General features: G+C 45.5%; 1 protein-coding gene across 2 annotated transcripts in view; it reads right to left on the reverse strand.

The window, feature by feature from the left end:
* DAPL1 (death associated protein like 1) overlaps positions 1-17,288 on the reverse strand; it is an 84,460-nt gene that overhangs the window by 51,007 nt on the left and 16,165 nt on the right. The window lies entirely within an intron of this gene.

Below are 17,288 nucleotides of genomic sequence, written 5' to 3' on the forward strand. Positions count from 1 at the left end.
CACCTTTTGGCTATTACAAATCACGCTGCTATGAACTTGGGTGTACAAATATCTGAATCCCCACGTGACATGAGTTAGTATAGCCAGCCGCTGGCTTACCAAGGGCAGTGATCTTATTTTTGATGGCACACCTATCTTACAAAGATTTTGTAAATTTATCTCAGTCCAGGTGATTTGAATTGTGATATCTGTACTGTGACATGGGGTGGATTGGTTGGTCTTATTTTTGGTAGTTTTTCCGTCTTTCCTTGGCAATAGCCTGTGACTAGTGGCCTCGACTCAGGCCTGTTCTCTGAATCAAGATGCACTGGATTAGAATTTCTAAGCTCTCTTTAGGAAAATGTTATTTTTCACTTTGCTCCGGACTGTGTTTACAGCAGACCTAGGGTCTAGACAACATAAACTATTTATAAAGCCCTTCTGTTACCTAAACCTGGCCTAGGAATTTACTGATTTTAAGCAAATATGAACACAAAAATGAGATGGTTCACAAAAAGTGAGGATGAAGACCCTGTAGGGTGTCAGGGGGAGCAGTCAGAGTTGTCCGTTGTTGGGGGTGGTGGAGGGCGGAGGTGATGGGGTCGTGGGTGGGCAGACAGGAAGCTCCGCAGGCTTCCTCCCTACCAGTCTCCTCTTACCGAGGGCAGGTGGGGTGCCTGCAGAGGACTTGTTGGCAATGTCACAGGATGTTAAGAAACCACCTTTCCTGTTTGGGCTGCTGATCATTAATGTTGGCGTTTTCAATTTCCTGATATTTAAACAGTGTCAAAAATGTAATCGAGGGTCTATCATTTTCCAAGTTGATTTTTATCTTTAACTTCTTAATTAAATTCCCCAGATGGGAATTCTTCATCTCTGCCCTCATGAAATGTTTTCTGAGCCAGTTAATCCTAATTCTTCATGGTTTCTTCTAATTATTCTGAGGAGGTTCTTATGATTTATGCTCCTTATGGCCTTTCCCTAGGGTGGCAGGGAAGAAGGGAACCTCAACCAGTCCTCAATCCAGCTCTTGCTGAGGGAAAGAAGTCAGCTCAGAACATGCTTCCACCTGCCTTCAACCCAGGGACAAGCCAGCTTTAGACTTGACCATTGACCTCATATGAATTTCATGTTACCTTAGATTGAGTATGATGAACTTGGGTTAGTCTGGGCAAAGAGTCTCAAGTTCCCCATGAATTTGTAGTATGTGATCCAGTGCCTGGTCTTGTTTCACAGTGTCTTTGTAGAGAGTGACTCCCCTGTTTACCATCATGGTAACTCCCTTCTCCTACACACAGTCTCCAGACAAGTTCTTACCTGACCTGGGAGGGATGCAAGGGAGGAGGGGGGGATTTTAGAGACAGGAGGCCACCTTCTTGTTCAGGCAGTCATCAGAGACTTGTACTGACTTGGTTAAGAACATCTGCTTGAAACCACGATGTTCAGTGATGCATGTTCCTGCACAGACCTGGGAAATCTATTACATTTTGGTTGTCCTTCTGTGATTGATTAAAATGTTCACTGATTTTTGAAAAAAGTTTTATTTGAAAATTAACAAGGTTTTGTGTTTGTTTTTAAGCAAATTATACAGAAGGGTAAAAAGTAAGAGCTCCCCATTCCCCCTTCCTTATCCTAGCTTCCCAGTGTTGGGTGTGATCCTCTTGGGTATATTCTAAACACACACACACACACACACACACACACACACACACACATGTGCTTTAAAAAAACACTCAAAAGGTCATACTATAATACTGCTATATGATGTGCTTTTTAGAGCAGAAATATTTATGTTAATTTGCGTTTCTTTCTTTTGTTTTTAAAGAAAAACGTGTAATAAGAGAAGTAATTAGCTTTCTGATAGGTTCAGAAACGTTAACTAAACCAGAGCACTTAGCTGAGAATTGCAGTACAACAGGCCCCGGGCTGTTGGCTCCCCGGTCACGATCGCCTGTCCCCATCACTCATGTGTGTGCCCACCACAAGGACCCTGGCCTCTTGTAAGGTGCCCATGGAGGTGCAGGCAGGGACTCCTGGCGAGGGAGAGTGAGCACAGGGCCAGTCTGGCAGGAAAATGAAAAGACTGGAAGGACTCCTGGTTCCATGGTTTTCCTGGGGTTGGCAGAAGCGCTTCAAACATTGTCTGGTTCAGTGGGTGCTGATGCCATTTCTCCTTACGAATTGTCCAACATCAGCTGCCAGCCAGAATCTCCAGAAGCTTATGGACGGTTAATGGTCCAGACATGCTAAGGGAGTCAAATTGCTAGAGTCCTGGTTGTTTTATCCCTACCTGTACCGCGGAGGAATTTGGGAGTGTGGGGGTGTGGGGGAGCTTTGTTGTTGCATGCGACAATTATGAAAGAACTTGAGTATGACACATTCCTTTGGAGAGTCATAATTTAAGTGATTTCTGGTATTTCAGAGGTTAATATCTCAACTAACACCCTCTCTTCTGAACCGCATCTCTGTGATGATGGCTTCCAGGCCCTTCTGTCCTTTGTTCTGACCTCCTTCTTGAGCTCCTAGTCTGTTAGGCCATCTTCCTTCCAGAAAGTTCACTCTGGATTCCCAGGCCACTCACATCTAATATGCTCAAATTGAGGTTATTATCTTTACCTGGAAACCTATACCTATTTCTTATTTCTACCCATCTGGTCACCCAAGAGAGAAACTGCTAAATCATTTTTAATTCGTTCCTAAGTGTTTGATAAGTCCTATAGATTCTAGCTCAACATCTCTCAACATTGCTCCCTTTTTCCTAGTCCCACTGTTACTGCATCCACTGAGACCATCATTGTCTCCCAATTCAATAAGTACTATTAAATATTACCACATACCATGATGTTTCTGCCAGCCAGGGGTTCCGAGTTGAATGATCCCATTTAACCTCCAGAGAGATCTTTCTAAATTACAAATCTGCTCATAACTCTTCTCTGTTCAAAACCCCACATTTGCTCCTTGCTGCCTACAGATTAAACCCAACTCCTGGGCTGGACAAGGTCTTCCGTAACATAGATCCCGTGGCTTCACCCCTTACCTTACCCCCCTCAACCACACCCTCTGTGGGCTCATCCCAGCACCCGCCCACCCCACATCATATGTTCCACAGATCCTTGTTTCTGCACATGCCAGTTCCTCAGCTTGGAACATCATTCACCATACCAAACTCCTGGGAAATTTCCACTTTACGATTCTGCTCAAATGTTAACTCCTTTGTCAAGCCATTGCCTGCTCCCTGTCCTCTCAAGATTCTCCCTCCCTCCTCTATCTTCCCATGAGACTTTGCTCATAGCTCTGTGACAGCACTGATCTTTACTGCATGATTTGCCCCATTGTTGACACTCCACTAGCCCCAGGTCCCAGCCTGTCAGCAACTTGAAGGCAGGGGCTACAGCTTCTTCATGTTGGTATCCCTGGCACTCGGCTTGATGCCTGGCACGTAATACTAAAATTTGTGGGTACCAGGTTGGTTAACCTCTGGACTGAATATTGCTTTCTAGCAAACAAGATTTGTGAGAAGTGTACTAATACCTAAATACATCAGTTGTGTGTGACAGAAATCCGTCTCTATGTAAGCATAAATTGGCTTATAGAACTGGTTAAGCCAAGGGTCTGGCTGGATTTGGGGAGCCCACACCATGCTGTCAGGGCTCTCTCTCACCAACTCTCATCTCTGGTTTTCTTTGCAGGTTGGTTTTATTTTTTTCTTGCTGAAGCCTGGCAGCTTTATACCTATGTCCTTACATAGTTTATGATCCAAAAGAAAGACACCTTCTCTCTCGCAGCATCCACACACCAAATCTCAAGGAAATCTGCTTGGACCTGTTTGGTTATATCCCTGTGGGAACTACATGGGATAGACAAATTCTCCAACAGGAAGAGGAGTGCTAGGCAGACAAAGGCATCAGATGTCCACTCCAGTTGCATGTTTTTGTCATTAAAAAATAAAAGGTTTCATCTAATTTGTTTGTCTGTTCGCTCTCAGTACAGCTGAGGTTCACGAATGGCCCATTATATCAAAAGCAGAAGAGAGCTTTAAGACAGTAGGTGTTCTAAGACGGTGCGGCTCCAACTGCAACAATGTGAACAGGAACGAACCTTTTCAAACTCCAGGTTCTCATTAGTCAGTCTGGGGTGGGACCTGGGATTCTGCATTTCTTACAAGCAATGTATTAGTCTGCTTGGGCTGCCGTAAAATACCATAGACTGAGTGACATAAACAACGGAAATTTATTTTCTTATGGTTCTGGAGCCTAGGAATCCAAGAGGACTTCTTTCCTGGCTTGTAGACGGGGGCCTTCTCCCTGTGTTCTCCCATGGCCTTTCTTCTGTGCGTACATGGAGGAAGCAAGAGCTCTGGTGTCTCTTCCCCCTTTTTTTTTTTTTTTTAAATAAGGCTACCAGTCCTATTGGATTAGGACTCCACCCTTATAACCTCACTTAACCTTAATTACCTCTTTAAAGGCTTTATCTCCAAATACAGTTGGGGGGAGGATGGGAGGGTGGATTAGGACTTCAACATTTGAGTTTTTTTGTTGGGGGACATGATTCAGCCCAAACAAAATGTACAGTTGAGGGGCACCTGGGTGGCTCAGTCAGTTGGGCGTCTGCATTCGGCTCAGGTCATGATCCCAGGGTCCTGGGTTCCCTGCTCAGCAGGGGGCCTGCTTCTCCCTCTCCTCCCTGCTCCTGCTCTCTCTCCCTATCTCTGTCTCTCTCTTTCAAATAAATAAATAAAATCTTTAGAACAACAACAACAATGACAAAAACCCAAATGTGGAGTTGAATCTGTCCTGCAGCTTGAGCAGCATCTGCCTGACCAGGGGCACTGAGGAAGTTAGCCGGAGGTGGGCCAGGAGCTGCAAGACAGCTCAGAGCACAGAAGCCACATTCTGGGGACCTGCAAGGACCAAACCCTGTGGTTGATTCTCTAAGATTCTTTGGGTATTGCTCTCTGAGGAGGTCTCCAGGAAATGTTAAGACAAAAGTGTCTCTAATTTGGTGATCGTTAGTTGTTCTGTTATTTTGAAATTGATGCAAAAGTTTTATAAGAGCCTTTCTTCAATTTTGAGAAAGTGTGACTACGGAATGTTTTCTAAGTACCTCTTTAGCTCCAGCCCTGCTTGGGAGAAGTTTGCTAAGGAAGCTGCTACTCTAGAAAAAGGGCCTGTGCCCATGTGTGCTCAGTCTCAATTCGCCAGGCTTTATATTCATTATGATATTTAAATGGCAGCATAGGAAGAAGAGGCAGCAAAGGGGGTGCAAACCCATTCATTGCCTCAGGGCACCATCTACCCTGCTTCCAGACGGCTAATTGGCTGAATTGTGTCTCCCCTCAGAATGTGACTGTATTTGGAGGAAAGATCTTTAGAATGTGATTAAGTAAAATGAGGCTGTTAGCGTGGGGCCCTAACCCATTAGGACTGGTGTCTTTATAAGAAGAGGAAGAAGGGCACCTGGGTGGCTCAGTGGGTAAGTGTCTGACTTTTGACTTTGGCTCAGGTCACGGTCTCAGGGTCATGAGATCGAGCCCTGTGTCGGGCTCCACACTGGGTGTGGAGCTTGTTTAAGATTCTCCCCACCCCGCCAAAAAAAAAAGAGGAAGCGATATCAGGGTTATGCATACACAGAGGACAGGCCATGTGAGGACACAGTGGGAGGCCAGGAAGAGAGGCCTCTGGAGAAACCAAACAAGCTGACACCTTGATCTTGGACTTTTTGTCTCCAGAATTGAGAGAAAATAATTTTCTGTTTGTTGAAGCCACAGAGTCTATGACATTTTGTTATAGCAACCTGAACAGACTGATGTAAGACCTAAAGCTACATTCTATTGTATCTGGTGAGTATTAATTTGACACTCAAATGTTAATTTACTCAACAACTGTGCACTGGCTCTCTCCAGGTGCTGAGGCCACTATAGAAACAAGGCATGGTCCCCGTCCTCACCTGCTGTTGGAGACAGACCCGTAAGTGGTCAGAGTAGTGGAGAAGGGTCTGGAGGTGAGGGAGCCTGGCCCATCAGGGAAACTGAGAAGTGGGTGGCCCAGTTCTGCTGGGTGTCAAGTGAGGGTGGCGGAAACGACTAATGAAGAGGCTGTGGGGGGCGGTCATTGGAGGTAGTTCATGTTGGGCCTTGGGGGCCAAGCTGAAGAGGGATGGCATTTTGGCACAGAGTGTGGAAGGGTTAGAGGGGAGAACAGGGGACAGGTGGTGTACACACATTTAATGGCCATTCCATCCAGGCACCCCTCATGATCACTACAGGGAATGAGGCTTTTTAAAATAGGGGGTGGGTTTGCATTATGGTTTGCATTATTAGGAAGCATACTGCACTGAGTTGGGTTTTATCCTTGCTCTATGATGTGCTTGGTAAGAGCAATTTCTGGGGAGTTTTTTTCTATATATGTCCCATCCCTACACACACACACACACAAAGTTGCTTGAGCAAAAATGTCATTCCTAACACTCTGCTTAGTCGGTGGTTCACAAACCTTATTGAGCAGGACTTGCTTGACCAGTTCTCCAGAGAGAAAACTGCAGACGCCATCACATTCCCAGCCAGCTAAGGGGGTAGGAAACCCAAGTGCCACCTAGATGTCTCCCTCCTTCTGACTGTGCCCTTTACAGTCTCCCTGTCCCCTGGGGCCCCGTCACTGCTCTCCTTCAGCTCGTCCCATCTGTGTTCGCCTGCTGTCTCCAGCCCAGCTGAGAGGAGACCTCAGCCAATTTGGCCATGCACAGTTTGTCAGTTCTTTTTGTTAGATACCAATCGGTTCGAGGAATGAGAGTTTTAACTTCTGCCTCCTACCTTCTGGGTTGTCACTTGGGGGTTCGTAAGCTTTATTTTCATTAGCTTCTAACTGAAATTTAGTATTCCCTTCAATCGTGAATAGAAGCAACAACCATAGTGTTAGCATAGTGACTCCTTCAACAGGAGAAATCATGGATATTTTTATATCACATTAGACTTGTTGCAGATATCTCAGAATGCCATTTATGCTCATTATGACAGTGTAATTATTAAGAGTCATCAGTAGATTATGTTCTCAATTTCTGTTAACAAAGAAGCACAGAGGGGTCCATGGCACAATAAAGGTTAAGAGCCTCTGCCCTAGAGGGTAACTAGGGGTCTGAGAAAGCCCCAGCAAAGAGGACTGTGGTATGGAGTACACGTCTAGGGTGTTGATCATGCATTTGTTCAAGTGGTGGTTGGAGACAGACCTAGAACTGATAGCTTCTGGGACGAATCTTGGCCTTGGCCTCAGGTGAGGTCTAGTCTGCTCTGTCTGGTGCTGTGATGGCCCCTGGTTGGCCCAGCTCCTACCTCAGCTGGTCAGTTGTCTAAGTATTTGGAAATATAACAGGACATTATGACAGGACACAGAGACTTAATGAAATCTATCTGTGAACTATTTGCTGTCTAATTCTCTGCTCCCCGGTGAAGCCCTCTTCAAGACCAACTCCTCCTGTGTACCTCCATCCAGCGTGGGGAATTACTCCAACAGCTCCAGACACACCGCCTGTGCTGCTTTGTGCTTTCCTCTTACACACGATGCTCCACGTGACTCCCATGCCCTCCTCCAGGCCATCTGTCAGGATCCCACTGTCCTCCCATTCCCAGTCACCTCTTGGCTCAAGATTTACTTTTTTTTTTTTTTAAGATTTTATTTATTTACTTGAGAGAGAGCGAGAGTGGGAGGGAGAGAGAGAGAGAGAGCACAAGAGAGAACAGAAGGAGAGGGAGCACAGAAGCAGAGGGAGAAGCAGACTCACTGCTGAGCAGAGTCTGATGCAGGGCTCAATCCCAGGACCCTGAGATCATGACCTGAGCCGAAGGCAGACGCTCAACCAACTGAGCCACCCAGGTGCCCCTCAAGATTTACTTTTTAAAAACAAATTTATTGGGGTACCTGGGTGGCCTAGATGGTTGAGCATCTGCCTTTGGCTCGGGTCATGATCTCCAGGTCCTGGGATCGAGTCCCATGTCAGGCTCTCTGCTCAGTGGGGATTCTTTTTCTCCCTCTCCCTCTGCCCCTCCCCCTGCTTGTGCACTCTCTCCCTCCCTCTCTCTCTCAAATGAATAAAATCTTTTAAAAAATTAAAATAAAAATAAAAACAAATTTATTGAGGTGAAATTTAGATAACATACAACAAGCCATTATAAATAATTTTGTGGCACCTAGTATGCTCATGGTATTATGCAACCACCATCTCTGTCTAGCTCCAGAACAATTTCTATCATTCCAAAATAAGACATATTCATTAAGCAGTCACTCCCCATTCAACACTCTCCTCAGCCCTGGACAATGACCCATCTGCATTCTGTCTGTATGGATTAGCATATCCTGGATATTTTGTGTAAATGGAATTATATAGTATATTACCTTTTGTGTCTAGCTTTTAGCTTAGCATAACATTTTCCAGGCACATCTTAATCGTACTAGGTATCAGTACTTCAGTCCTTTTTATGGCTGAATAATATTTCACTGTATGGATATACCACAATTCGTGTATCGATTCGTCCACTGACAGACATTTGGGCTATTTTCACCTTTTGGCTATTGTGAACAGTGCAATGAACATGTGTGTACAAGGATTTGAATATTTGTTTTCAGTTTTTTTGGATACAAACCTAAGAGTAGATTTGCTGGGTCATATGGTAATTCTATGCTAACTTTTTGAGGAACTGCCAGACTGTTTTCTACAACAGCTGAACCATTTTACTTTCAAACCAGATATGCACAAGTGTTCCAACTCCTCCACATCCTTGCTAACACTTGTTATTTCAAGCTTTACTTCTTGTTGGGGGGTATATTTTTTCTATTTATTTTGTGATTATTAAGCGAAATGTACCTTAGTCCTTTCAGCCAATTTGTCAATCAAGCATAGAAAACATATAAGGTAGAGAGAGTCATTTTGGTGAATGGAAATTCTGATTTAATTAATTTAATTAAAAAGAATTTAATACTGTCTTTTCAGTTATTTCACTTACAAACTTTACTTTTTATTTTATTTTTTAAAAAGATTTTATTCATTCACTTGAGACAGAGAGAGAGGGGGGTAGGGAGGGGGAGAGGGAGAAGCAGACTCCCCAATGAGCAGGGAGCCCGATGTGGGACTCGATCCCAGGACCCCGAGATCATGACCTGAGCCAAAGGCAGATGGCCAACCAACTGAGCCACTCAGGTGCCCCTACAAACTTTACTTTTTAAACCCTTCAATGAATCCCTCCCTTTTGTGCCCATCCCAGACTCCCCACACGCATACCTAATCCATCCCTGCAGCCTTGCTCTTATCACACTATATCCTAATTCTATTTTGCAATTCTGCCTTTGCTTGTTTCTCTCCATTGTTAGCCTTGGCAGGCTGGGATTGCTTGTGGGTGGAGATCTTCTGGTGCCCACAGCACAGTGTGGGCCACTAAAGTAGGCAATAGGAGTCTCCTGCAAGAAATGTGTGACTAGGGAGCTCATGGGCGCCCCCTTGTGGTGAGCAGGAATGAGCCTACATACTGTCTCACCTGCCCTGGTCCTACCTAACACCAGCATCACACCCTTTGTTGATTTTCCCAAGGATGAAACGAAGACAAATTGAGACACCAGATGGGCAAGCATGCTGAGCTCTTGGAGAAGAGAGGCTGTGTAAATCCAAGTCTTTCTTTTATTGGGGCAACAAAGCAAATGACTCCAAATTGTCTTCACTTTATCCTGCCTGCACAAGTCAGTCCAGGGGATGGAAATCGCATTTGGAGGCATTTGAATGAATCATTATGCAATTAACATAAGACTTTGGGGAAACTCTGACTCTGACCTGCAGTGCTGTAATGATGAGGTGAATGTGTGCGCCGGCCTGACTTAACCCTTCCTTTTCATTTGTTGTCTCCTACCGAAGAATTGGAGGAGCATACTTCTTCTTCCTGCTGCCCACATCGGAGCATTTGTCCACTTTCCATTTACCAAAAGGTGCCCAAAAGGTGCTAGGCCCCGGGAAGCAAAGATGAATAAGATCTCACCCTGCTCTCAATGTGTCCACGTGTAAGATGGTGTATGTTAAGAAGTCACATCCCTCGATTATTTTGGAGGAAAGAAATCTCAGTGGAAAGGAATCTAAAATTTGTTTCCAGTCACACATGAAAGATTTGGGGAAGAGCAGTTTCATGTGCACCCCCCCCCCCACCCCGCACATCTACCCCACCTCCTGTGCTCTCTTGCTGTTTTGCCTTTTGCCCCAACTCCGATGCAGAGCTCAGCTGCCCTTTGAGATGCCCCCCAAACCCCCCTCACACATTAGTGGGAGCAGAACCCCATCGCAAAGCTTGGTGGGAGTTGTGGTGCGGCGGGCTCTTGGAGAGCTCACCCCTCGAGGGGCGGGCAGCCTTCCCTCATCTGGGCTTTCTCGCTTTTCCATTTGTCCTTTTCATCTGCCTTTCTTCAGGCTGCAATTAAAAAAAAAAAAAGCCAATCCTCCCAGGTCTCCTCAGAACCATTCATTCTGTCCACACAGGTCTCAGCTTCTTAGCAAATATTTCCCACTAGAAACAGCCTTCCCTTCCCAGGAGGAATTCTGGTGAGTGGATTTCTTCCAGCTCAGCACGCCTGCTTTGGGAAGCCATCCAAGCCCATGGGGGTTTAGTGCTAGGAGGCCAATGCCAGGGCAGCTTCCATAGGACCTGCCAGGACTTGTGCACAGCTTGGATGTCCATTTTAACACCCATGACTTGTATTCGGTATTTTAAGTAAAATTCTAAAGCAAGTGGCTCTCCATCATTAAAGTTTATTATTTAAGTGTTCGGAGGCACTCTTTTTGTCTCGCACACTCCCTGCTGCTTTTCTGCGGAAACGACCATCTGGCGGGGACTTCCTACAGATGACCACTAGAGGGCACATGGTTTCCGGCTCACGCGGACTCTCCACAGCCAATTCCCGCGGCTTTGCTGCAGAAAGGACAGTTTTTGTTTGTTTGTTTGTATGTTTGTTTTCCCTCAGAAACAGGAGGAAAGCACTTGAAATTCCCTGGATGCAGCTAAGGCATTTTCTACGGCATTCATCTGTGAAATGCTGGCTGCAAGAAGCACACATTCTGGTGGGTGGAGGAAAGAATGCATCCTATGTTCCTGTCACTCATTCCCACCAAGGGGATGAGAAGAGGGCTGCAGAGAGCTGAACGAATGAGTTTTGTTGTTTCTAAGATTACTGGGAGAATCTACCTGTAGGCTACATGTGTCTACGCAGGCCTCTCGGGCTAGTGAAAATAATGCATTTTGGAATTCCACATATATGGGATCCATTTCCCACACCTGGGCTTCCTGCCATGATGGCAAACTAGCGTGGGCTGCTGGTGACCCTGGAGAAACTGCAATACTAACTTGATGGGAGGTAGGAGAGGAATTAAGGAGACCACGTGATATGGGAGTGTCCCTTGGAAAGCCCCTTGGACTTGTCTTGCAGAGGAGGGGTGATGTACCCTACTTGCTGGAGGTGAGACAGAGGTAGTGTTGGGCTTGAGAAGTTAGTAGGAGTAAATAACAACATGAGTTTGAGTCAAAAGTTAGGAGTGACCAGGACAAGGTCAAAATTAGAATACTTTTTTAAAAAGATTTATTCATTATTGTTTTTGTGAGAGAGAGATAGAGTGCAAATGGGGGGAAGGGGAGAGGAAGAGAGGAAATCTCAAGACTGCAGGCTGAGTGAGGAGCCCGAGTCGGGGCTTGATCTCAAGACCCCAAGATCATGACCTGAGCTGAAATCAAGAGTTGATGTTTAACTGACTGAGTCGTCACCCAGGCACCCCTGGAATCCTTAACTTGTAAACTAGCAGGCAAAAATTTAATGGAAGTGGAAATGAAAAAAAAAAAGGGAATTTAAGAAGTCCTGTATTATAAATGAAAAGTCTCAATTAAGATGCTGAACTAAGTCCTCGTAAAACAGTAATTAATTCCCAGCTCCAGCACTTACTAAGTCTGTGACCTTGGGTAGGACACACGTTTTTTTTCTCAGCTCGGTTTCTTGTCTCCAGCATGAGTAAGGCTACTGTGGTTATGGTCTGCTGGGAAGATGAAGTAATGTAGCATATGTAAGAGAGACCTCTCCTGCCTGCTATTGCTGGATGGGCCACTTCCTAGTTGTTTTCTCTCTTCTCCCTCTTTAGCATGTGTAGCTTGTAATCATTTATTCATTCAAGAATACTTACTGAGTACCTGTATCTGTCAGGTTGCTTTCAGCAGCAAGTGACAGAAAACCTCACCTAAATGGTAGTAAACAATGAGGAAAAGGTATAATCTCATTTCAGGAAGTCCAGAGATAGAATGGTTTGTGCAGAGTCTTAGCAAAATCACCAAGGACTCAGATGGATTCCATCCACCGCTGGGCTCTGCCCTCCTCAGCAGATTCACATTTGTCCTGTTGCCTCTCTTGCCGTGGCTGTGGGACGGCTGTCACTCCAGTCACCTAGAGACAGGCATGGGCTCCTTCTTCTCACACAGCTCTTCAGAATCTTCCTGGACCTGTTTCCCAGAAGTCATCCCAGCAGACCTGCCCTCATGTCTCATGGACCAGAAGTAGGTGCCTTTGCCCATCCCTAAATCAGTTCCTGGCAAGATGGATGGGTTTCCCTCACTGGGACAGATCAGTCATGATTCATGCTAAGACTTCCCTTAGTCTTTTGGAGTCGTTGATATCAGAATAAAATAAGGTTCAGTTAGGTTTTAAAAAAAAAAAAGGAGGGAGGTAAGAAATGACTACTGGGGACACTTGGGTGGCTTAGTCGGTTAAACACCTGCCTTTGGCTCGGGTCATGATCCCAGGGTCCTGGGATGGAGCCCGCATCGGGCTCCCTGCTTGGCAGGGAGTCTGCTTCTCCCTCTGCCTGATGCTCCCCCTGCTTGTGCTCTCTCTCTCTCTCTCTCTCTCTCTCTGACAAATAAATAAATAAATAATCTTAAAAAAAAAAAAAAAGAAATGACTATTGGTAGGCCATCAAGAGTGTTTTCCAGGCACTGTAGTTAATGTTGAGCGTATAGTAGTAATAAGTCAGATGCCATTCCTGGGGAGCTTGTTAGCTCAGGTAAACTGGCATTGACAATATAATTTGTAAGTGCTGTGCAGGGAGAACTGTGAGGCAGTAGCCCATAATTGGTGGTCAGGGCAGACTTCCTAGAGAAGGTGTTCTTTGACTGAGAGCTGAGAGATAAAGCAGAAGTTTTCCAGATGATTAGGGGTAGGAGTAGAATGAGAGCTTGCACGAAGTCCTGGGAGCAAGAGTGGTTATGATATGCTCAGGTAACTGAAAGAAGTTCACCATGGGAAGGGAGCCTGGGATGGAGGAAGCTAAGTGGTTAGCAGGGGCCCATCATGAAGGTCTTGGAAGCCATGTGTTTGTGTGGGGTGGTGCAGGGGGAGTTGGAATTCTATTCTGACAGCAATGGATCTGATACATGTACAGCAACGATCTTCAAAATGTGGTTTTGAAATCAATACAGTGGTTTATAATGAGTGTATAAAATAAAATAATAATGGTAAATTCTTAAATGGTAATGATGATATTCAAGGCATTGTTCTGAGAGTTTGTGTATTCACTATTAACTGAATGATAGGTTGAGGATGGTACTGCTGTTTTTCCCATTTTGCGGATGCGGAACCTGAAGCACTTGCCTAAGCTCTGTTTTATGTTGAATTGTGTTCCTCCAAAAACAGACATGCTGAAGTGCTAACCCGCACTACCTCAGAATGTATCCTTATTTGGAAGTAGGGTAGTCGCAGATGTCGTCAGTTAAGATGAAGGTCGTACTGGAGTACGGTGGTCCCCACCTCCAATACAGCTGGTATCCTTATAAGAAGACGGCCATGTGAAGACAGAGCCCCAGGAAGAACACCATGGGAAGATGGAGGCAGAGATCGGAGAAAGATATCCACAAGCCCAGGAATGCCGGGGACTGCAGGCTGTCATTGGAAGCTGGGACAGAGGCACAGAACAGAGTCTCCGTCACAACTCTCAGAAGGAAGCCACCCTGGCCACAAATTGATTCTGGACTTCTAGCCTTCAGAACTGTAATAGAATACATTTCAGTTGTTCTAAGCCACCTAGTTGGTGGTGCTTTGTTATGGTAGCCAGAGCAACCTGATCCGGTCACGTGGCTAGTAAGTGCGGAATTGGAATGGAAACCTGGAGTCTGGCTCCACAGTCGTACTCTCACCCACCGTACTTTCCTCAGTAGAAAAGAGAAGGCAGTGTTAAGTAGTGCAGGGGAAGGTTTTAGTTATATGTTTGTGTATATGTGTGTATGTGGGCTGGGTTATAACGTTAGATATATTTCTCTAAAATTTGGAAGTCCCTGCCTTAAAGGGGGTTGAAGGAGGTAATAAGACCAGTTTGCATTTTAGAAAAAACTATGAGACAGGTCAGGATTTCAGGACCGGAAGTCAAGAAGGTAGACTCTCTTTTGTGGATGAGTTCAAAGGCTTCATTCTTTGGCAGGGTGTGATGGTGGGATATCTGCATTAGGTAGATGGTGGTCGTGCAAGTCCAGGGGGACCTGTTGTAATCTAAGTGTATAGTGCCCTAGGACATTGTGCAGTGTACAACCTGTACAGCTGTCCTTGGTGGCTCTAGGATTGGCTCAGAGATACTCATTGAGGAAGAAGTATAGGTAGGAGGGAAATAACCATACCAGTCCCTCTTCTTAAGCATGTTCTTCAAAAATGGTTCCTTTTCAACAGATCCTTAAAGGTAACACGTTGATATTCTGCAATATGAAGTCTATAATGAACAGGCACTAAAGGCAGCTAGACTGAGACCCAGGCATTAGAATGTAGGCTCCTCCAGGTTACTTTCCCACCGGAATGTAACTCCATGGGGACACAGACTTTGTCTATGATACTACTGATCCGCAATGCCAAGAGTAAATACTCAGCAAGTGCTTCATGAATATTTGTTGAAGGAATACTGAAGGAAATATAGTAAGGAATGTGAATGAAACTAAGTCACAAGGTGGTCATTTTTAATGTCCACGCCCCACCCCCCGCCTGCCCCCACCACCCACTGAGCACCACCTCCCTCCCCACAGGCTGCGGGCCACACATCTCTTCCGTGTCCTCCCTTCTACCTCCGAGACTCTACAATTCCACGTCTGCCTCTGCTGACCAGAGGAAAAGGATGCTGGTGGCAAGTCGTGTGGCCTCTCTGACTCACATCCTCTCTGACAATAAGCCGAACACTATTAACAACCCCAAGTCAGCGGCACAGGCGCTTGAGCCACTTGTGGATGCCCTGAGCCCCAGTCCCCGGCAGGGATTATAGCAGTTGCACGAATTCTTGTCTGCTAGGGCCCCGCTGCTGCCTCAGAGTGACTGACAGAATTAATCGTGCTCTAGACTGACGGCGAGTCCAAGGGGGGATTTACGGCCCAATATAAAGAAATATAAATTTTGTTCTCATCCGAACATTTCCTATGCTATCATCGATATATTTTTTTTCTCTAGCTGTCAGGATTCATTCAGCCTTCTCTAATAGGAAGTTGACTCAATCCCAGGCAGCCCCTTGCCTGGCCAGGCTCTGAGTGCTCCCATCTCTCTGGTTTCTCCGTGTGCTCCCTGCTGGGAGTCTGTGGCTCGCAGATAGATCACAATGCCCCAGCTATCACCTGAGCTTTGTTCTGAGGGAGACTGTCCCTGCACGATCTGAATGCAGGGGCCCATTTAGCTTGACCGACTCTCCCAGTGTGCCTGAAACTTTCCCAGTTTTAGCATCAAAATTCCTGTACGTAAAGAAACCTCTTAGCCCTGGGCACCCCGGGACGGGCGGTCACTACAGCATGTCACACTCAGAAGGAAACAAGAGTTTGTGCCTACTCACTGGCGCAGCCAAACTGGCTCAAGCCAACTGCTGAAGGGCCTGCCAGGATGAGGACTGTCTTCCCTCTCTGGCAAGACCATATTTTATTAATGAAAGAGAAATGCAAGATATCCAGAGATAGAGAGTAGCCATAATGGTTTTGCTCCCCACCCTTCCCACTGCCCCCAAGTAGGTGGTAAGAAAAATTCAGAGTGCCTACATTTGAATTCTGACCTGGGCACTTATAACTAGAAGTTCCTCAACCTCTGTGCCTCAGTTTCCTCATCTGTGAGAAGGGGATAATCAAAGTATTGGTCTCAGGGGATTGCTCTAAGGACTAGGAGAGAAAATATATATATATCAGTCTTTCAACTGTAATAGTTGGAGTAGGTGCTCCGGAAATGTGAGCAATCATTACATCTCTCTGCGGAAGTAGGGTTCTTCCATTTTCTGGGGCTGGCGCTGCTCCCTAAGCAATGGGGGGAGATAATCCCACAGCTATCTACAGAGGAACACGGCTAGGAATAGTTCCAGTGGGAAGGTGTGACCTGTCCTCCCTCCCCCTTTTTAACCTTTTATGTTAAATTTAACACAAGTACAGAAAATCACATAAAACAAATGCGTAGCTTCACAAATTACGATGTGGTGAAAACTCATAATGAGCACTTTCACTGGGAAGGGGGATGTTGCCAGCCATCCAGGAGTCCTCCACTGCTCTGTCCAAACCCTACCCCTTCCCCGTCTCCCCTTCTAAAGCATCCTAATATTTATTGGATCAAGAAATGATCCATTTTTTTTGTTTTCTTCCAATGATTCATTGGTTGTATTTACTTTGGGGCAAAAAAAAAAAAAAAAGTGGCATTGTGGTGCTAGAAAAAGAAGGGCTGGGTCTCCTCTTTTTTTTTTTTTATTTGGAGGAAATAAAAAAGCAAAGCAGCATGATTTCTAAAGGAAAAGTTTTAAGTAGGAATTTGCAAATGTTACCTTCCTTTTTTTGTGACTATGCATGCTATCTCCTGGAAGGGGCGCATAGATCTCGGTGTATGTTGCTTAAAAAAAATAGACAACCGTCACAGCCCATTAAAATCCCATCTGCTTCCCATAAAGTGGAAAAGTCATTACTGGCTGAGTCAGGGGGTCTCAGCTCATGTTGAGGAAGAGATCACCTACTGGTTCTCTCCTTACAACCTTGCAGCTTGCAAAGGGCAGAGTCACCCCCTTAGTTTTCTACTAGGTCAGTGCTTTTTACACCAAACCATGCTTCTCCCCAAACAGTTGTTAGTATAAAACATTCCTAATACTATTTTCAGTGGTGCTGAAAAGAATATAAGGCCCAGAAGTGTGATTACAGTATTAATTGCTAGATTTAGAAAGGGAGAGGCTGGGTGGATATGGAAAAGGTCACTGGGACTTGGGACTTGAGTCAGACAGGGAGGGAACATGCTTCTCTGGGGAGTGGGGTGTGGAAGGGAAACGTGGCT

This window comes from Phoca vitulina, unplaced genomic scaffold (assembly GCF_004348235.1).
Source record: "Phoca vitulina isolate PV1807 unplaced genomic scaffold, GSC_HSeal_1.0 scaffold1, whole genome shotgun sequence".
In the NCBI taxonomy this organism is placed as follows: domain Eukaryota; kingdom Metazoa; phylum Chordata; class Mammalia; order Carnivora; family Phocidae; genus Phoca; species Phoca vitulina.